The 22,199-nt window shown below is 44.1% G+C and overlaps 1 protein-coding gene across 5 annotated transcripts in view; it reads right to left on the minus strand.

Annotated features, from left to right (window-relative positions):
- Positions 1-22,199, minus strand: part of spata17 (spermatogenesis associated 17) — a 327,736-nt gene that overhangs the window by 226,743 nt on the left and 78,794 nt on the right. The gene's annotated exons all lie outside the window — the stretch shown is intronic.

Raw genomic sequence — 22,199 nt, forward strand, 5'->3', positions numbered from 1 at the left:
TGATCATAATGCCGTTAATTATGGAGAAGGAGAGGTCTGGGCCTTGGGTTAAGATTCTAAATTGGAGAAAAGCCAATTTTGAGGAAATGAGAAAGGATCTAGAATGCATGGATTTGGATAAGTTTTTTTGGGGTAAGGATGTGCAAGGTAAGTGGAGGACATTCAAAGGTCAAATTTTGAGAGTACAGTGTTTGTATGTTCCTGTCATGATTAAAGGCAAAGATAGAAGGCATAGGGAACCTTGATTTTCAAGGGATATTGGGGATATGGTTTGGAGGAAGAGAGAGGTATATAACAGGTATAGGCAACATGGAGGAAATGAGGTACTTGAGAAGTATAGAAATGCAGGAAAAACCTCAAGAACGAAATCAGGAAAGGCTAAAAGACATGAGGTTGCTTTGGCAGACATTGTGAAGGAAAATCCTATGGGTTTCTATATGTATATTGAGAGGAAAAGGATAGTAAGGGACAAAATTGGTGCCCTTGAAGATCAGAGTGGTCAGCTTTGTTTGGAGCCAAAAGAGATGGGGGGAGTTCTTAAATGGGTTTTTTTCATCAGTATTCAGTAAGGAAATGGGCAGAGACATGGGAAGTAAGGAAAACAAGCAGTGAGGTAATGGAACCTACACAGATTTAAGAGGATGCACTTGTTGTCTTAATGCAAATAAGGGTGGATAAATCAACAGGGCCCGACAAGATATTCCCTCGGATCTTGAGGGAGGCAAGCGAAGAAATGACAGGGGCTCTGGCAGGATGAGGTGCCGGAGGATTGGAGGGTAGCTCATATTGTTCTGATATTTAAAAAAGGCTCCAAAAGTAAACCTGGAAATTATAGGCCAGTGAGCCTGACATCAGTAGTAGGTAAATTATTGGAAGTTGTTCTAGGAGATTGTATATCCAACTATTTGGATAGCTAGAAACTGATTAGGAAGTCAATATGGTTTTGTGCTTGGTAGGTTGTGTTTAACCAATCTTATAAAGTTTTTCGAGGAGGTAACAGCAAAGTTGATGAAGGAAAGGCTGTTGATGCTGTCTACATGGACTTCAGTAAGGTCTTTGGCAAGGTCCCACATGGGAGGTAAGTCAGGAAGGTTCAGATGATAGGTAAGATGATAGGTATTCATGGTGAAGTAGTGAACTGGATTCGACAAAGGCTGGGCAGGGGAACCCAGAGAGTAGTGATGGATGATTGCTTCTCAAACTGGAGGCATGTGACTAGTGGTGTGCCTCAGGGATTGTTGCTGGGACCATTGTTATTTGTCATCTATATCAATGATAATGTGGTAAATTGGATCAGCAAGTTTGCAGATGATGCAAGGATTGGAGGTGCTGTGGACAGTGAAGAAGGTTTTCAAAGGTTGCAGAGGAATCTGGACCAGCTGGAAAAATGGGACAAAAAATGGCAGATGGAATTTAATGCAGGCACATGTGAGGTGTTGCATTTTAGAAGGACAAACCAAGAAAGGACATATACTGAGGAGTGCAGTAGAACAGAGGGATCTGCAAATACAGATACATAAATCACAGGATAGGGTTGTTAAGGAAGCTTTTGGTATAATACTTTGAATTTTGAAGGTCAATGAATATAGCAGCTGGGATGTTATGGTAAAGTTGTATAAGACATTGATGAGGCAAAATTTGGAATATTATGTGCAGTTTTGGTCACCTAACTACAATAAAGCACAGGACTTCAGGAACTGAGATACAGAGAAAGGTTAAACAGGTTTTGATTTTATTCCCTGGAGCACAGATGAATGCAGGGAGATTTGATGAAGGTATTTAAAATTATGAGAGGGATAAACAGAATAAATGTAACAAGGCTTTTTTCCACTGTGGGTAGATGAGATACAAATCAGAGGACATGGGTTAAGTGTCAAAGAAAAGTTTAGGGGGAACATGATGGAAATTCACAGAGAGGTGGGAACATGGAACGAGCTGTCAGCTGAAGTGGTAAATGTGGGCTCAATTATAACATTTTAGAAGAATTTGGACAGGTAAATGGATGGGAGGGGTATGGACTTGGTGCAAGTCAGTAGGGCAAAGCAAACAAAAAATGGTTCAGCAGAGGCTCGAAGGGCCCAGTTTCTGTAATGTTCTCTGGTTTCATGATAATTCCTGCAAGTATTAAATCTAGTTTGTTAAACCTAGCCTTTCAGTAAATAAATATTACCAAAATTTTGTAAAATTGATAAAAGTTTAATTTTCCATGCCATTTTTAACTTTAACCTAGCACTACCTGCATAAACAGTTTGACCACACTTATTTTCTTCATTCTTCTTTAAGAGAATACTCTTAGCCTCCCACCACAAACTTGATGAAGTAGAAACTTTTAGTAAACCACTTTCACAGATTTGTGACAAAAGCAAAGCCTTTCATTCACAATATTTAATTTTAAAATAGCTTTTTCTATGTGATTACACTGCAATATAATACAGCTAATAAATGCTGGAATTAGCATTTAAAAAATTCCAGGAATTAAAGAATGCAGAATTAAAGAAAGGAGTAAAAAAGAACTATTTACTCAGGTATTTTACATAAGCAAAAGAAGTGTTTCAAACCAGTTTTTGACAGTATTTTTAAATATAGAGCAATAAGAAGCAAATACCTAACAATAAAAGTTTAAAGAGTAGGCATGTGATGGTTTAAGGTTCTATTGCTATTGATATGTGTACGAGGTTTAAAAAAAAAATAGAATCTAAAATTCTTTCATTGTCATGTTATCAAACAAGTGCAATATTACACAAAATTTGCTTTAGTCCACTGTAAGGCAGACAGATTCACCATCAGCAGAAATTACAGTCAGAGAAAGAGAAGCAGAACAAAATCACTGAGTGTACGTGAATTTGCCTCCAGCTCTCCCACAGCCTCTGCAGATACAGAGTCCAGTCAAGACCAAAGGCAACCTAAGCTCCAGATCTGAAACTCTGACATGATTAGGAAACCTTCAGCACCCACTCACATCCTGATTCAAATACCTGGTACTCCTTCAATGAGTCTCCAATAGTCTGCAGCCTTCTGTGAGTCCTTCGACCACAGTTGCCAGCAGTCCGCAAAATACATGAGTTGCAAACAGCCATCTGCAAAGCCCCTCATTGGTCCAATGCCATCGTTACCATCCCATGGGATATTTCCTTTGATTTTTCCTTCTCAAATGGGGTTGGGGGGGGGGGATTCCTCCCTGTTTTCTGGTGCTCTGTGGCAGTCCCCTGCTTCCCTAGAGTCTACAAACTCTCATGGCCACAGCCGTACATAGGCATCACCATCTTGGGCCCAAACCCCACGAGTCACAGGATTTTAAAATAAACTACTGTCACCTCCTTTAACAATCTGTGTAAAGCCTGCATGGAGCCACCAGTAGTTTGATAGTGTGGTCGAACCCTGCACAAGAGCACTGTGACTCCACTCCTCGCTCTTCATGTGCTGACACTGCAGCAACTCTGGTAGTGTGCCCCTTTTTTTCACCAGTCCAATGCTTTGTAGCTACTTTATCACATGATGCAGCCAGCAGGACATTCTCAATTGTGCTTCTGTTCAATGTTATCAAAATGGGGCCTGGTGGCCTTGCATTCCTCAGCCTTAGAAAGTCAAGGTACGGCTGCACCTTCCTAACTAATGAGGAGGCATTGTAGGTGATACACTATCAATAACTCAAAAGACTAGCGTTACAGAACAATAAGCTTTTATTTACAATAAACTTGAAGGTTATCCTGTGCTTTGACACAGGTTTTCTGAAGAGGGGTTATGGTGTTGGAGTGTTTATTCAGGGTCAAGAAGAAGGACCCATAGGTACAGGTAGAGAACAGGACAGAACCAGATTAATGAGTGTACAGCAGTTCACCACATTCACCCCTTATTTATTTATTTTGTCCAGCGGATGATGTGGGACACAAAGTTTTACAGATTAAGTCTGTCTGGTGGCCTGGTCTACCGTTGTGACTGGTGGAGAGGCATTTTCTGTGCTGTAGCTGAGGTCATTGTTGATTCTTGGACCTCCTGGTGGGGGAAGGCAACTAGATCAGAGTAACTAGGGCAAGGGGTGGGGTTAGGAAGCAATGGTATGTAGTGTGTGTCCATGGAAAGGTGGGATGCTGTTTGGGGAGTGTGCTCCTTGGGTCCTCCTGCATGTGCGAGGTCCCTTATGGAGACAGTTTCCTTGTGCCCATCCAGGTACGGCACGTATGCATATTGAGGGTTCAGATGGAGGAACTGGACCCTTTCAACCAGTCAGTTGGTTTTATGGCCCCTCATGCTTCCGTAGCAGGACCAGCCCTGGGGACGTCATCCAGGATGACAGGGTGGTCCTCGAAGTGGACTTCCTGGGGAAGGAGAACATTTGTTTGTGAGGGGTAGGATTGGTGGAAGTACATAACAGTGACTTGATTGTGTGGAGCACCTTGGGAAAGACCTCCTATCAGTGAGAGACTGGCAGCCTTCTGGACTTGAGGGCATTTACAAGAAGATTACAAGAAGAATCTCGTGACACTGGGGTGGCAGAGGTCATTGTGGAGGGTTTTGAGGAGGTCTATCAATGCACTGGCACATGTTCCTCGGGACAGGACATCTGGGGGCTCAATGAGCTTCCCCGCCCGATGCAGAATATCAGTTATAGGTGGAGAGTTCAATCCTCCACCTCAAAATGTTATCATTCTTTATCTTACCGCGCTATTAGTTGTTAAACATGAATACCATGTCCCGTTGGTCTTTGAGCAGGGTAAAATATCTGCTGGCCAGGTAATGCCTCCAGTGCCACACTGCCTCAACTATTGCATGAGCCTCCTTCTCGATGGAGGAGTATCAGACTTCGGGCACTTGGAGGGTACGGAAGTAGGCAGCCATGTTCCGACCTGCCCGATTAAGGGTGGCAGCCAGGGTGAAATCGGACGCATCGCTCTCCACCTGAAATGGGGCAGATTCATTCACCACATACGTTGTGGTTTTAGTGATATCTTTTTTTATGTGACAGAAGGCTGCGTGGGCCTCTTTCGTCAGGGGGAAGGATGATGATTTGATAAGGGTGTGGGCTTTGTCCGCATAATTAGGGGCCCATTGGCAAAATAGGAAAAGGACCTCAGGCACCTTTTCAGGGTCTTGAGGCTGTGGGGGAGGGGAGCTCTAGCAGGGGTGCATGCAGTCGGGATCGGGGGCCAATGCTTCCATTCTTCACAACATGGCCAAGGATCACCGGGCGGGTAGTGTGGAATACACATTTAACCCTGTTGTAGGTTAGATTGAGGTGATTGGCAGTTGTGAGTAATTTCTGGAGGTTGGCGTCATGATCTTGCAGGTCATGGCCACAGATTGTGACATTATCCAGATAGGGGAAAGTGATGCACAGGTCAATTTGGTCCACCATACAATCCATAAACCACTGAAAGACAGAGACACTGTTGGTAACACTGAAGGGTACCCTGAGGAAGTGGTAGAGGTGGCCATCTGCCTCAAAGACAGTGTACAGCGATCCTCCGGGCAGGAAGTGGAGCTGGTGGTACACAGATTTCAGGCCGATCGTGGAGAACACACTATATTGGGAAATTTGATTGACCACCCCCACTCTTGACCACCACTATTTGAGCTCTTCACGGGCTGGTAATGGCCTCGATGATCCCTTCATTCAAGAGTCACCACACTTCCGCTTTAATGAATGCCCTGTCCCTTCTGCACAATATTGCCTGCTTTTTGTAGAGACTGATTTACAGTTGGGGATGAGGTTCATGAATAGTGGTGGAGGATCGATACAGAGAGTACAGAGACCATGTGCCGATTGGGCTGGAGGGGGACAGTGGGGGGGGGGAGCTGACAAACTGTCAGTTGTTGACTGTGAGGGGAAGGAAAGAGGACTGTCATATTGCATCGTAACACACTTGAAGTGGCTCTGAAAGTCCAACCCCATCACTGACGTACAGAACTGTGGCGTGATGAAGTGTTTAAAGTCTTTGTAAGTCATGCCCCGCATGGTCAGTGTCACGGTGGTGTAGCTGCGGATGTCGGCTGAGTGGGACTTTGAGGCCAGGGTGACTTTATAGCTTACTGGCCTTGTTTTAAGGGAGTAACGCTGCATCATATTGGGGTGGATAAAGTTCTCAGTGCTCCCACTATCGAAAAAGCATCTTGTCATCATGGACCAGGAGAATTGATGCAAGCTGCCTTGATCTGGTACCACAGAGGCCAGTGTCAGCTCGTGGTCTTGTCTGTGCTGACTCGCAGTCTTGGAGCATAATGGTGGCGTCCATGTGGCAGTGTGGTTATCTTCAGAAGATGATGGCAGCCAAGAGGGTGGCCCCCATGATGTCCACGCAGTGGCACTGGGACTGGAAGGTGGCTGTGATCGACATACTTTCATATAGTGTCTCTTCTTTCTGCATTTCAAGCACGTCGCATCTCTCGCTGGGCAGCATTTTTGGGGGTGCTTTGGTTTGCCACAGAAGTAGCACCTTGAGTGTTCCTGGGACACCGCGACTGAGGTGAACTCGCTTGTTGGACGTGGTAGTGGACTACAAACCTGTAAACCCACGTCCCAAGATGGCATCTCTTGTGTTGATAGCTGAGTAAGCTTCCAGTTACGGAGAGCGATCTCCAGCAATTTCATAAAGTTGATTACCACTTTTAAGTCCAACTTACTCTGCTCAAGTAGTCTGACATAACGACTGCGACATAGGTGTTCCAGATCATGTCCTCAGTGTTTTGGGAGGCCGACACTGACTGTAAGTTGCACACTCATGTGAGTCCCTGCAGGGGCCAGAGGAACTCATTGCTGAATTCACCCAGTCTCTGTCTATGGGTGGCCAGCATGTGCCTGGCATATACTTTGTTGACTTTCTCCCTGTACTGGTCCTTGAGTATGTCCATTGCCTCCCTACAAGTTGAGATGTCCTTGATCATTGGGAACACCTGATGTCTGACCTAGGAGAAGTGTAGGCGCAGCTTGTTTGCCTCTGTGGCCATGTTTCTGGAGGAATTTGCAGAAAGACCTAAAAGCAGCGTAGCCAGATTTCAAAGGAGTCTGAGGTTTCTGGTGACTGTGGGTCAATCTCCATCTTATCGGGCTTCAAGAGTTGTCCCATCATTGGGAATAAAAACTGTAAATAAAACTGATGCTCTATCAATAATTCAGAAGACTGGAGCTCCAGAACAATAGGATTTTATGTACAATAAAACTGAGCTGTGACCCAGGGTTTCTGGGGAGGGGTTATTAGTATTGGAACCTTTATGCAGGGTCGAGAGGGAGGAGATACGGGTACAGTCACAGAACAGGGTGGAGAGAGATAAATGAGTGTACAGCAGTTCACCATAGTAGGTTCAGGATAGGTCATACATTTTATGCACACCAAGGAATTTTGTGGTGTTCACCACAGAACCATTGATTTTAATGGAGAGTGGTCACCTTTATCCTCCTGAAGTCCACAATCATCTTATTTGTCTTGTCCATTTTGTGAATCAGTTTGTTGTTCTTGCATTATTTTACGAGCTGCCCAATCCCTTCTCTATAAACCAATTCATCATTTTTGGCAATGACATCAACAAATTGAATGATCCTATTTTAAATGAATCTGGCAGTGCAGTCATGGATCAGCAGCATGAACAGTAGCAGACTGAGTACACAGTCCTGAGGTATCAATCTAGACTGACTGTGGTCTTTCTGCCAAGAAGGGTGGCATGATTAGTGACGCTATTACAGCACCAGAGACATAGGTTCTTATCTGACGCTGTCTGTAAACAATTTGTATGTTCTCCCCATGAACTGCGTGGGTTTTCCCCAGGTACTCCAGTTTCCACCCACCCTCTAAAATGTACAGAGTTGGAGGTTAATTGTGTGTGATTGGGCTGAATAGATTTAAATGACTTCCTTTTCGCACGTTGTAAAAAGTCCAGAATCCAATTGCATAGAAGGTTGTTGAGTCACAGTGAGAACAGTTTATCCACCAGCCTTTAAGATATGATTGTATTATGGGCAAGATGAGGTTAATGAACAAGTGAACAAGGCCTCATTCTTCAGGTGAGTCAAGATAGAGTGGAGGGTAAGGCTACAGCATCTTCTGTGGGCCAGTTTGGGCAGTCAGCAAACTGGAATGGGTTCAAAGTTGCAGCAGGGTCCATCTGGTCCTCTGCCAGCTGGGCCACACAGCCTTTTAGGACCCAAGAGGATATGTTGTCTGGTCCTACTGCTTTGTGTGGGTTCATTCTGGAAAGGATCCTCAGCACTTCAGTTAATGAAATATTAACGAACATTTCTTGTGCTTTGTGGTTTAATTTCTCCTGTGTTGAAATTCCATTCAATATCTTATCTGGAAGGGTGTATACTCTACTTTGCAGTCAGGAGTTAAGCAATCATTCTTGCTCATACATGCTAAAATGGTAATTGAACTACAATGCCTTCACTTTTTTGGCAAGAAAGCTACCGCTGAGTCACGCTACCATTCACAGTCCACAACATTGCTACTTATCTATTCATGGGTATCCACTGCTTAATTGGAATCTAAAAGAGTCTAATCCCTTTTTATGCAATGTTGGAATTAATTAATTTGTAGAATAGCCCTCTGTCCAATTCAGGGACATAGGCATTGTATGAAATTTTATCTGCAAATCAATGACAGTAAAATTAATATCAAGAAAGTAGAGAATGGGCCTCAACTATGAGTGCAACATAGAATAAGAGATTAACAAAATATTTAGCGAAACAACATGTCCCATCAGTTCAGTTCTAATGCAAGTCTATTTAGATGATGTTATGACTCACTCTCATCTGGCTACAAATTTAACAAATATTTAAGTAATGCTCTCAATCAGTGAACACAACACAATTTCATGACATTAACAACATTGCAGTTAAAAGTAAATGAATATGCATAGTAATCTATTCACAGATACAAAATTAAAATCTAAACTAACTCTTAGTATACTGAGCAATACAATACACGGTTGGTGTAGCAGTTAGTGCAATGCTGTTACAGCGTTTACGGCCTGGGTTAGGATCTGACACTGTAACGAGTTTGTACATTCTCCCATGTCTGCATGTGCTTCAGTCTTCAAAAAGTACAAGAATTGTAAAGTAATTGGGTTGAGTGGCAAGGGCCTATTACCATGCTTGCAGGCCTAAATTTAAATATGAAAATATATAAATTGAAAAAAAATAAAGTATTAAAAATAATTGTGAAATATATAATAAAATTAATTTAGTGAATATTTTTGATTCTTTCAAAAGAGATGTGCAAAAATTCAGTTTAAATTAGTATTAGTCTGGGCATGGACTGCTATTTAGTTTTTGACTCCTATTTGAATGCCAACATTCTTGTCATTGATTAATACTTGTTGGAAGATTTCAAAGGAACCAAATGTGTGCTCAGCAGATAACATCTTCCCAACAGTCAAGCATATCCTATTCGTAAAGTCAGCTGCAAGTGACCTTTAGAATCATCCAATCAATTATGTAGATTCCTCATTAAGTAATGTCAGTCTAAAACCAACCAACTCAATGTCTTACAAATGTAATGACACTTAATCCATGGAACTAGTATTTCTAATTGTAGAAACAAAAAAAGTGAGTGGCAAAATACAACTAAATCAATATGCTAAATTACAGCAATATCTGGAGACAAGAGTCCCAAAATTCCTCAGGACACAATTTTGAGGTTATACTAGGGTTGCATTCAACATTGCCCTCAAAGACAGCAGTATAATATATAAAAGGAGAACTCTATTTGCATACAGGTAGTAGCCAGAGATATTTGGCATGCTTAAAGTTACTGTTAATTGCTTCCTTTGTCTGGACCCTGTCTCTATTTTGCTTGTTTCATAGAAGTATGTTTGAACAATGGTGTGGAGGTCTCCAGAGATACAAAAGATCCCAACTAATCCAATGGAATATACAGTCCCTGCATAGGAATTCTGACATAATTTGTCCTGGAAGATGCATATGGAAAATCCTTGTTACAAGGCAAGTGAGAAATTGCCAGTGCAACTTTAGGAAGTTGATAAGTGTTATGGACCATGGACTGACCTTTTGGTCTGTGGACTGTCATTATAAAGGATGGACTTCTACTGAGAACTGTGTAACATTAGGCCCTTTCAAACTGCTGTATAAAATGGGGCCCCAGTTATGCAGCAGTTAGAAAGGGTCTGACCCAGTCAACCCTGTCAGAATCCAACCGGGTCCCTGACCTACCTTAGTCAGAGAATCCATTTAAACTTACCTAGATTGTACCAAAAGGGATTTGAGCAGGAAATTGGCCAACCAGCTTATTCTAGTGACGTCAGCGCTTGCGTGCATGCGTCACTGGGCAGTCAGCTTCTGATCATCCGCAGTATTTCCTGTGAGTGCAAGACGCGTCATTGTGGGGGCAAGATCCCCCTTAAATCGCCGGGTTGGCAATTTAATAGGTCAATCCCTTACAATTTAAAAGGTGCTTCGAGCACCTTAGCTCCAGTACGCACAACCGGGTCCCAGGAGGGCTACCCAGGTGTTGCAGTTTAAAAGGGCTATTGACTGTGGTACAGCTTAGTGCTGGCTCACCAAGATTGAGCTGTGCAGAGAAAGAGAGGGAGGAGAAATTGAGATAAGAGAGAAAGGAATGTATTAATTGCCTGGAACTTTCGAGAATGAGGGAGAATCCAGCTGTGAAGCAGAGTTTGGATTGGAGCAGACTGAATTTGAGCACGTCTAAAAGGTCACTTTGAATCTTCCTGTGAAAGAGATTTTGGAGAGCTGTGTGAAATGTACATGCCTCATTAGTGAAGTGGTTAAAAACCACACTTCGAGAACCAAGGAAGTCTTCTGAGGAAACCTGCAAAGGTTTTGTAAGTTTACTCAACACAACGTCAGTCATTTCTCTTTCTAATGTTCAATACAATGTCCTTTGTTATCAGCTAAAGAACTAAACTTGGACATTGAACTTTGAGATTGAATTCTGTGGCTTGTACTGCCTATGATACGGTGGCACTGCAAATAAAAAGGAACACATCTGCACCGAGCTGAGTGAACCAGTAACTGACTGTTTATTCAAATACACTGCACTACAAAAGCAATACTGCAAAACCCCTACCCGCCGCGCTGGCTCAAGGGAGTGATGTCAGCACACAGTCTCAGGGCAGCGCTTGAACCCGCAGTCCGCTCATTTACCCTGGCGCTTCTCAGTAAGGAAGCAGTCTCTGTGCCATTGTGTGTAAGCTGCATGCTGTGGTGATTCGGCCCCTTGTGTACATGGCCAGACCAGACCGCTATACCACTACTCCCAGAATCGCAAAAAGTTCTCACAGACTTTGTTTAAGAATCTTTAGGAGGGCGGTCATGTTGCCGCAACCAAGAGCAGGGCAAGGCTCTGTGCCATTTAAGTGGGCCCGTTTCAAATAGTCCATAGTGAACATATCCTGTCTACCCCCAACATCCAGAGTAAAAACCACTCCATCCCTTTTAAGCACTTTAAAGGTCCATCGTAAGAGCATTGTCAAGGGGTTCCTGGCTAGCCCCTCCTGACGAATAAGAAATCTGCAGTTTTCAAATATTCTGGGGCGTGACAGGATGGTGTGCCGTGTGTGGTAGTAGGAAGTGGGCATGAGTTGGCTGTGCGTGGTAGTAGGAAGTGGGCATGGGTTGGCTGTGCATGGTAGTAGGAAGTGGGCGTGGGTTGGCTGAGCGTGGTAGTAGGAAGTGGGCGTGGGTTGGCTGTGCGTGGTAGTAGGAAGTGGGCGTGGGTTGGCTGTGCATGGTAGTAGGAAGTGGGCGTGGGTTGGCTGTGCGTGGTAGTAGGAAGTGGGCGTGGGTTGGCTGTGCGTGGTAGTAGGAAGTGGGCGTGGGTTGGCTGTGCGTGGTAGTAGAAAGAGGGCGTGGGTTGGCTGTGCGTGGTAGTAGGAAGTGGGCGTGGGTTGGCTGTGCGTGGTAGTAGGAAGTGGGCGTGGGTTGACTGTGCGTGGTAGTAGGAAGTGGACGTGGGTTGGCTGTGCGTGGTAGTAGGAAGTGGGCATGGGTTGGCTGTGCGTGGTAGTAGGAAGTGGGCGTGGGTTGGCTGTGCGTGGTAGTAGGAAGTGGGCGTGGGTTGGCTGTGCGTGGTAGTAGGAAGTGGGCGTGGGTTGGCTGTGCGTGGTAGTAGGAAGTGGGCGTGGGTTGGCTGTGCGTGGTAGTAGGAAGTGGGCGTGGGTTGGCTGTGCGTGGTAGTAGGAAGTGGGCGTGGGTTGACTGTGCGTGGTAGTAGGAAGTGGGCGTGGGTTGGCTGTGCGTGATAGTAGGAAGTGGGCGTGGGTTGGCTGTGTGTGGTAGTAGAAAGTGGGCGTGGGTTAGCTGTGCATGGTAGTAGGAAGTGGGTGTGGGTTGGCTGTGCGTGGTAGTAGGAAGTGGGCGTGGGTTGGCTGTGCTGTCCCTTAAATGCAGCAGGATGTTCATGGCATTGGGTTGAGGTTCAGTGGAGCTGAAATGGAAGTCACCTGGAATGGCGAGCAGTGCCCCGTAGACTATCTCAGCCGACGAGGAGGGGAGGCATTCTTTGGGTGCCGTACGGATGCCGAGCAGGACCCATGGGAGTTTGTTCATCCAGTTTGGGCTCTGGAGTCGAGCTTTCAGAGACTTTCAAGTGATGGCAAAAGCACTCCACTAATCCATTCGCTTGGGAGTGGTAGGCAATCATGTGGTGTAACTGGCTACCTCAGAATTTTGATAGTGTTGACCACAGGGAAGAGATAAACTGGGCTCCTCGGTCAGAGGCATTGTGTGAGGGGATGCCAAATTGAGCGATCCACTGCAGCATGAATGCTCGCATGCAAGTCTCTGCATCACAAGATGGCATAGGGACTGCCTCTGGCCAACGTGTGAAATGGTCAACCACAGTGAACAGGTACCTCATTCCTTGGCTGATTGGCAGTGGTCCTACGATGTCCACATGGATATGGTGGTATCTGTTTTCCGTAGGTGGGAAGGGTTGTAACAGTTCCTTGATGTCTCACGGGATTTTGGTACGATGTCATTGAACGCAGGTCTTCGCCCAGAGAAAGACCACAGCATAGTCTGTGCCATACAAGGCGATCTGAGACAAGGTGGACCGTGGATCTGATGGAGGGGTGCAAAAGTCCATGCACTTGGTTGAACATCTGGCATCTCCAAACATTGGAAAGGATGGGCCTTGGGCAGTTAGTGGACATGTCGCAAAGGAGTAGTGGTCCTCCTGGTTCTGGGATGAACCCCTGTACCTGAAGTCCTGTGATGGCCTGCGTGTTTGCATCTTTTGCTTCGTCCCTGGTGAGTTGGGCCATGTTGAAACCACCTGTAACCTCGGAAATTGTTGGGCATGAGAGTGCGTCTGCTACTATATTGGATGTCCTTGCAATGTGTCGGATGTCTGTAGTAAATTCCCAGATATAGGAAAGGTGGTGCTGCTGTCTGGCCGATTATGGGTCTGAGATCTTTCCCAGTGCTTGCACCAATGGTTTATGGTGTGTGTATGCTGTGAATTCTAAGCCTTCTGTTATGCACCTAAAATGGCATATGGTCAGCTCCCAATCAAAAGCACTGTACTTGTGTTTGGGTGGTTTCAGGTGCTTGCTGAAGAAAGCAAGTGGCTTCCATTGTTGATCGACCCACTGCTGCAGTACTGCACCAACCGCTCTCTTGGAGGTGTCTGTTGTCAATTACAAAGGGGAGTCTGAGTCTGGGTGGGACAAGAAGGTGGCTTCAGATAGTGCTGTTTAGGTTGCATCAAAGGCTTGGAGAGCTTCAGTTAACGAGGTGAGAGTCTCCTCGCCCCTTTTGATGAGGTTGAATAGTGGTTGTGTGATGGCTGCTGCTCCTGGAAGGAAACTATGGTAAAAGTTCATCATCCCTATGAATTCCTGCAGTCCCTTGAGAGAGGTTAGTTTGGGAAAATTGTGGATGGCCTCTACCTTGTCAGGCAGTGGCATGGCTCTCGTGCTGTTGATATGATGTCCCATGAAATCACTGGTGTCCAGGCCAAACTGGGAATTAGCTGGGTTGAAAGTTAACCCATGAGCCTGAAGCTTGGTGAAGAGCTGCCGAAGGTGTTCCTGCGTTGGGGCTGGTGATATGAATATAATTTAGAGAGATGAATATTCCCTCCAGGTCCAAAGTCACCACATCCATAAGGCACTGGTCTGGGCCACATTTTTTAGGCCAAAAGGCATGCACACGTATTCAAAAAGTCCGAACAGGGTAATGATGGCAGTCTTTGGGATGTCATTGGGGTGCACTAGGATCCTTTAACCAATCTACTTTAGAGAAGATCCGAGTTCCCTGGAGTCAGGCAGTGAAATCTTGCACGTGTGGTATTGGATACCTGTCTGACATCATTTAATTGGTGGTAGGCTCCGCACAGGTGCCACCCTCCAGAGTTCTTGGGGACCACATGTGGGGGAGAGGCCCAAGGGCTGTTCCAGCGGTGGACAATACCCATATCCTCCATGGTTGAAAACACAGTTTTGGTCAGGAGAAGCTTGTCCTGGGGAAGTCGTCTTGCCCTTGTGTAAATTGGTGGTCCAGTGGTCTCAATGAAGTGCTGCATACAGTGTGCAGGTTCTGTGTCGTGGAAATTCAGGGCTAGCAGCGATGAGAAATCGGCCAGTTGGAGGCGTAGACTCCCATTGGCTGGAAATTTCATTGGTGTTCGGTGAGGGGGAAAAGCCTGGAAGGTTTATGTGTTCACTAGGCAGCACCTGGTCAAATCATCCAGCAGAGTGTTGGTCCACAGAAAATCTGCCCCTAGGAGGGCCTGACCCAAAGAGGCGACTGTGCACTCCCATTGGAAAACTGTCCTTGGTGTGGATAGTCACAAGTTGAGTTCCATAGCTGGGGATCGTAGAACCATTGGCTGCCTGTAAGGGGAAACCTTGGGGGTTGTTTCTCCACTCGAAGAATGTGGGTGGTAGGAGGCTGATCTCGGCACTAGTGTCTATGAGGAAATATCGCCCAGTCTTCATGTCCTATAGTGTCAACCCTGAGGCCACTAATGAAGGCTGGCTTGCTCGTTTCCTGATATCTGGCTGCGTGTGGATCTGGGGAAATTACAGGGAGGGACGCAACATCAGGCATTATGGCCCCATCGATGGTGGTGGTGGTGGCACTAATCAGTAGCCTTGTCGGGACAGTCCAGGAATCACTTGGTGCGTTCGTCTGCTAAAGCCACTAGCTCCTGCATAAAGTCAGAGGGGTTGCTGTCCCCTTGGTCCTGTGAGTACACAAATGGCCTGTTTGTGCTGGCTGATTCGAAAGAGTGAAGTAAGAACTGACGAAAGAGGGTATACAAGTTCCATGGGTGGGTGCTTCACAAAAGGGCTGACTCTTTCTGCTGTGACTGGATCCAGAGTGCTGACAATGAGCCAGAATTTGGTGTCTTCAGCCATTATGCCTCTTAACACGAACTGTGCCTCGGCTAGTTGCAGCCAACTATGTGGCTGGTTAGCCCAAAATGGTGGCAAGTGGATGCCTACGTCATTCACCATAGCTGCGGTGGGGGCAGAAATGGCTGCGACTATGGCAGGTTCATCACCGGCAGCTTCAGGACCCGCTGAAAAGCCAGTAGGGTCCATGTTGCTGTGTGCTCAGCAGATCTCAAACCATTGAAACCTACGCAAGGTCATCACTGTAGCACCTACATTGGCGCTGCGAAGAAAAAGGAACACATCTGCGCTGAACTGAGTGAACCAGTAACTGACTGTTTATTCAGACAGACTGCACTACAAAAGCAATACTGCAAAACCCCCACCTGCCATCCTGGCTCACGGGAGTGACATCAGCGCACAGTCTCAGGAGTGGCGCTCGCTCCCCGTAGTCCGCTCTTTAACCCTAGCGGTTCTCCTCAGTGAGGAGGCAGTCTCTGTGCCATTGTGTGTAGGCTGCGTGCTGTAGCCATTTGGCCCCTTGTGCACAGGACCGGACTGGACCACTGCAGACTATGTTTTTGATTGACTTACTTGTCTAGATTGACTTGGGGTTTTGGGGATTTTCCTTTTTTGAGTATTGGGCACAGACTGTAATGGTCTGGGCTTTTCACATACACACTGTTTATAAATATATAACTATCTATTTGCTATAGATAGGGTTCAAGGAGGAAGCCTGGCAACTATCGGCCTGTAAGTTTGACGTCTGTGGTAGGTAAATTAATGGAGAAAATTCTTAGAGATAGTACTTATAAACATCTGAATAGACAGGGTCTGATCAGGAGCACTCAACATGGATTTGTGGGAGGAAGGTCATGTTTGACCAATCTGATTGAATTTTTTGAAGAGGTGACTAGGAATGTGGATGAGGGTAGCACAGTGGATGTTGTCTATATGGACTTCAGTAAGGCCTTCGATAAGGTACCACATGGAAGGTTAGTTAGGAAGGTGCAGTCTTTAGGTATAAATTTTAAGATAGTCAAATGGATTGAACATTGGCTGAAAGGGAGAAGCCAGAGAGTGGTAGTGGATAATTGTCTGTCAGGTTGGAGGCTGGTGACCAGTGGTGTGCCTCAAGGATCTGTATTGGGCCCATTGTTGTTCGTTATATACATTAATGATCTAGATGATGGGGTGGTGAATTGGATTAGTAAATATGCAGATGATACTAAGATAGGTAGAATAGTGGATAATGAAGAAGGTTTTCAAGGATTGCAGAGGGATTTGGGCTGCTTAGAAAAGTGGGCTGAAAAATGGCAGATGGAATTTAATGCTGATAAGTGTGAGGTGCTTCATTTTGGTAAGAAGAATCAGAATAGGACATACGTGGTAAATGGGAGAGCATTGAGGAATACAGAAGAGCAGAAAGATTTAGGAGTGACGGTACATTGTTCCCTGAAGGTAGAAACTCACGTGAATAGGGTGGTGAAGAAGGCTTTTAGTATGCTGGCCTTTATCAATCATTGCATGGAATATAGGAGTTGGGAGGTGATGTTGAGATTGTATAAGACGTTGGTGCGGCCTAATTTGGAGTTCTGTGTGCAGTTCTGGTCGCCTAATTATAGGAAGGATATAAACAGAGTGGAGAGAGTGCAGAGAAGGTTTACCAGAATGTTACTTGGGTTTAAGCATCTAGAGTATAGGGAGAGATTGGACAGATTAGGTCTTTATTCTTTGGAGCGTAGAAGGTTGAGAGGGGATTTGATAGAAGTATTTAAGATTATGAAAGGGATAGACAGAATGGATATGGATAGACTATTTCCGTTAAGAGGAGGAAAGATTAAAACAAGAGGACATGAGTTAAGAATTAAGGGGCAGAGGTTTAGAGGTAACATGAGGGGGAACTTCTTTACTCAGAGAGTGGTAGCCGTGTGGAATGATCTTCCGGGAGAAATAGTGGCGGCGGAGTCAATTGTATTATTTAAGAAAAGGTTGGACAGGTATATTGATGAGAAGAAGATGGAGGGTTATGGGCATTGTGCAGGGAGGTGGGACTAGAAAGGGGTGTTTGGTTCGGTGCGGACTAGAAGGGCCTAATGGCCTGTTTCCGTGCTGTAATTGTTATGTTATGTTACTTATAGTGGGGTTAATTTTGTTAAGACATTATATGGTTAATAGTCATTAATAAATATAGTTAAAATTTAACCCTTTTGTTGCTGCTGGTTTGAGATGTAACAATATAAAAATCTAACAATTTTGTCTGCCAACAACAACTTCAAAATTTTTAAGTTAACTCTAATTTTGAATGCATCTGTTTTTCACTAGGCAAGAAGGATGGGTAGCTGACTTAATTCCTGAAAAGGTAACAATTCAATTAAAGATAGACAAACCTTACATGCATTCACCCACAAAAAATGACAAGATCAACATTGAGTACTTTACCACAAGGAGCAATCAATATCCAGTGTTAATATTTGTCTGAGAACAAGGTCAAGAATGAAAGGTCTACAATTTTCTGAACGTGGGGCCAAATAACAAACACAAACATAAATATACAATATAAAATAATCCTCCAACTAAACACTGAGGAATTTTTAGGAGGAAAGTGTAAGCACTAATGTGTCTTCAATATATTTGTAATGTTCTCCTCATCTTCTAAGAGAACCAATTTCTAACAATGTCATGACTGATAGGCTAGTCATTATTTGCCAAAAGTTATTTAACTCTGTTACAGGGAAGCAGATGAAAACGTGGTGAATTAAATTCTTGGGATATTGGTTTGCCATTACCAGTATTTTGGCTGCCTGATCAATTTTGGTTAGGCAAAAATCTCGTTAACATTCTGGCAGGAATATAATTCCTACTGAGAAAGAGACTCAAGATATGCTCCTACAATAAAATCAGTGGTAATTTGCTATGTTGGGATGATACTGCATGAACCTCTTGATGTAACATACTGAAAGGATTGAGTGCACAGAATCTGATAACTTCATATGACAGGATCTAACTACAATCATAGAACATACAACATTATTGCACAGAACAGGCTCTTCGGCCCACGATGCTGTGCTGACCTATATATATCTAAAAAAAATCCTCTCTCTCATAACCCTCTATTTTTCTTTCATCCATGTTCCTGTCCAAGAGTCTCTCAAATGCCCCTATTGATCTAGCCTCCATCATCACTCCTGGCAAAGCATTCCAGGCACCCACAACTCTGTGTAAATAAATGTACTCCTGGTGTCACCACCAAATCTTCCTCCCTTCACTTTGTATTGATGTTGTCTAGTGCTTGCTCTGGGAAAAAAAAAGGTGCTGTCTACCTCATCTATTGTGTAATTTCTCATCCTTCTTCACTCCAAAGAGAAAAGCCCTAGCTCTGCTAACCTTAGCTCATAAGGCACATTTTCATATCCAGGTAAATCTCCTCTGCATCCTCTCCATAGCTTCTATATCCTTCCTATAATAGGTGACCAAAAGAGAACACAATATTCTAAGTGTGGTCTCACCAGAGATTTATAGAGCTCCAACAACACCTCACAACTTCTGAACTCAATCCCCCAACTAAAGAAGAAGCCAAGCCATAGACCTTTTTAACTATCTGATCAACCTGCACATCAACCTTGAGAAATGTATGGATTTGGACCCCAAGGTCCCTCTGTTCTTTCACACTGTTAAGTATCCTACCATGAACTATGTTCTCTGACTTCAAGTCTGACCTTCCAAAATGCATTGCCTCACACTTACCCGGATCGAACTCCATCTACCACTTTTACACCCACCAACTCTGCATCTTGCCTATATCCTGTTGAAATTTACTACAACCTTCAACAATATCCACATCATTCCAACCTGCAAACTTACTGACCCACCCTCTACATCTTTGTCCAGATCAATTATTAAAATAAAAAATCACAAAGAGCAGGGGACCCAGATCAGATTCCCACAGAAATCCACTAGTCACTGACCTCCAGGCAGTACATTTCCTGTCCACTACTATTCTCTGCTTTCCACAAGCAAGCCAAATCCACACAGCCTAGCTTCCATGGATCCCCTTCCTCATGAATTTCTCAATTAGTCTCTCATGGGGGACCTTGCAAATGCCTTACTAAAATCCATAATAGACCACATCTATCATTTAACCTTCATCAATTTTTTTTTTGTTACCTCCTCAAAAAAACTAAATTAGGCTTGTAAGGCATGATCTTTCCTTCACAAAGCCATCCTGACCATCCCTGAGAAGACTTTACTTCTCCAAATGCTCATAAGAGGCTATGAGACTGGTTGAGTTCCTCCACCATTTCTGTGTGTTTTTCTACAATCACAATGTCAGCAGACTTTCATGTTTCACTTTGTCCTCCAAAAGTATTCCCACCACTGAAGTAAGACTCAAGATTCTCCCAATCACCTTTTTTAAACAAGGGGACCACATTTGCCATTCTTCAGTCCTCCAGCACCTCCAACGTGGCAAAGGATGACGCAAAAATCATAGTCAATGCCCCAGCAATCTCTTCTTTCTCTTCCCCATAGCAACCTGGTGTATATCTCATTCAGTTCTGGGGACTTAGCAATCCTAATGTTTGAAGAATATCCTGCACTTCCTCTTAATCTCAATATAATCCAGCACAAAAGCTTGTTCTATTATGATCTCAAATTGACTAAGATCCTTTTTTCCAGTGAATACTGAAGCAAAGTATTCATTTAGGACCTCCCCGACCTCCTCCGCCTCCAGGTACATGTTGCCTCCTTATCTTCAAGCAGCCCCACCTTCACTCTCGTCAGTCTTCTGTTCTTCAAGTATACATAGACACCCAAGGATTTTCTTTAATCTTACTTGCAAAGGCCTTTTCATGCTCTCTCGTCCTTTCTTAAGTTCATTTCTTGTTACCATATCATTCGTATGAGCCCTTCCTGTTTTTGCTTCCTTCTTCCTCTTAACCAGCTACATCACCCATTTTGTCAACTAGAGACCATTTTTCCTACCATATTTTCACTGTCTCAGTGGGACAAACCTACCCAGAACCCTGCACAAGAGGTCCCTTAATATGCTCCACAATACATCTGTGTTGTCTGCCAAGAACATCTGTTCCCAATTTACTCTCCTAGTTGTTGCCACATCCCTTTGTAATTAGCCTTTCCCCAATTAAATACTTCACTATTTTGCCTGCTCTTATCCTTATCCATTGGTATGCTAAAGCTCAGGGAGTTGATGTCACTAGCACCAAAATGTTCTCCCACCGAGAGATCTGTCGTCTGATCAGGTTCATGATCTTGTATGGCCTCTCCTCTTTTCAGCTGGTCCACATACTGTGTTAGGAATCATTCTGGGAAGAATTTGTCAGACGTGTCCAAATCTATCCATCTTTCAGTGAGGAGGTGTTAGTCAATATTTGAGAGATTTAAGTATCCCATAAAAACAACCTTGTAATTTCTGCTCCATTCTGAAATCTGCCTATTCCTCAGTGTCCCGAGAGCTATTTGGGGGCCTATATATGACTCCCAATACAGTGATTGCTTCATTCCTATTTCTGACTTCCTACCATACCGACTCAGTAGTAATTTCCTCCACAGCGTCTTCCCTTGATGCAGCTGAGATACTATCCCTGACCAGTAATGCTAGGCCCCTCCCCCAGCCATTTTTAACCTCCCATCTTATCGCTTTGAAAACATCTAGAACCTGGAACCTACATCGGTCAATCCTGTCTTTGTATCACCAAAGTCTCTGTAATGGCCACAACAGTGTAAATCCACATACTGATCCATGCTCTAAGTTCATCTCCTTTATTTCTAATACTCCTTGCATTGAAATAGACACATATCAAACCCTTCAACTAGCATTTATGCTTCCTCTCCTGCCTGTCCTTCCTCACAAACCCACATTTTGGTTTCTATTCCCCTGCCAAACTTGTTTAAACTCTCCCCAACACTTCAAGCAAACCTGCCCGCCAAGATGCGAGTCCTCCTTCACTTCAAGTGTAGCCCAACCTTTTTGTATAGGTCAATTTTTCCCCAGAAGAGATCCTAATGATACAAAAATCTGAACTCCTGCCCCCTGCACTAATTCTTCAGTCATGCATTCATCTGCCACAACTTCCTATTCCTACCCTCACTGGCACCTGGCACAGGCAGCAGTCCCAAGATCACCACCCTCAAGGTCCTGCTTTTCAGCTTCCTTCCTAACTACTTATATGTCCTCTTCAGGACCTCATCCTTACTCCCATCTACGTCATTGGTACCAACATGGACCACAACATCTGGCTGCTCACTCTTCCACTTTAGAATACTGTGGGATTGATATGAGATGTCCCTGACCCTTAGAGCAACTGGCCTCATGGAATAATGGGTCCCAAAACTCCATTGCAAATCCATAAATTCTAAAATAATGCAAAAGCAACAAACTACAATTCTATTGTCAACTGCTTTGACAATGTCCTCAATCCAGAGAGAAACCGCCTGGTGACATCAGTAGAATATTAGAATATTATGTTAGAACATTATGATCAAAGCCTTACTCAAGGTACCTCATTGAGCAGTGCTCTTCAGTTTACTTAGTCTGATAGTTTTGATATTATCTTGAAACTGAAATGCAATTTAATTTCTCACTCTACCAAAGCTGAATATTTCCAACATTTCCCTTTTTACCTCAGATTTCCAACCTTGCAGCATTGAGGTTTTAGATTATTGTTTAATTCACAGCCATTTCTTTTTCAGAAATGTCCCTCTTGGAGAGGTACTGCTTCTCTCCTAGAATTGTTTTTTTTTTAACAATGGAGTTCACTTTATTTCTTTTCCACACTCCACTTCTCTCTATTTAAAACTTGAAACCTTCCTCTTCTATTCCATTTTTGCTGCTACTGTGATATTCCTTACCAAATGGGACAAAGTCATTT

Source organism: Narcine bancroftii, chromosome 4 (genome assembly GCF_036971445.1).
Source record: "Narcine bancroftii isolate sNarBan1 chromosome 4, sNarBan1.hap1, whole genome shotgun sequence".
In the NCBI taxonomy this organism is placed as follows: domain Eukaryota; kingdom Metazoa; phylum Chordata; class Chondrichthyes; order Torpediniformes; family Narcinidae; genus Narcine; species Narcine bancroftii.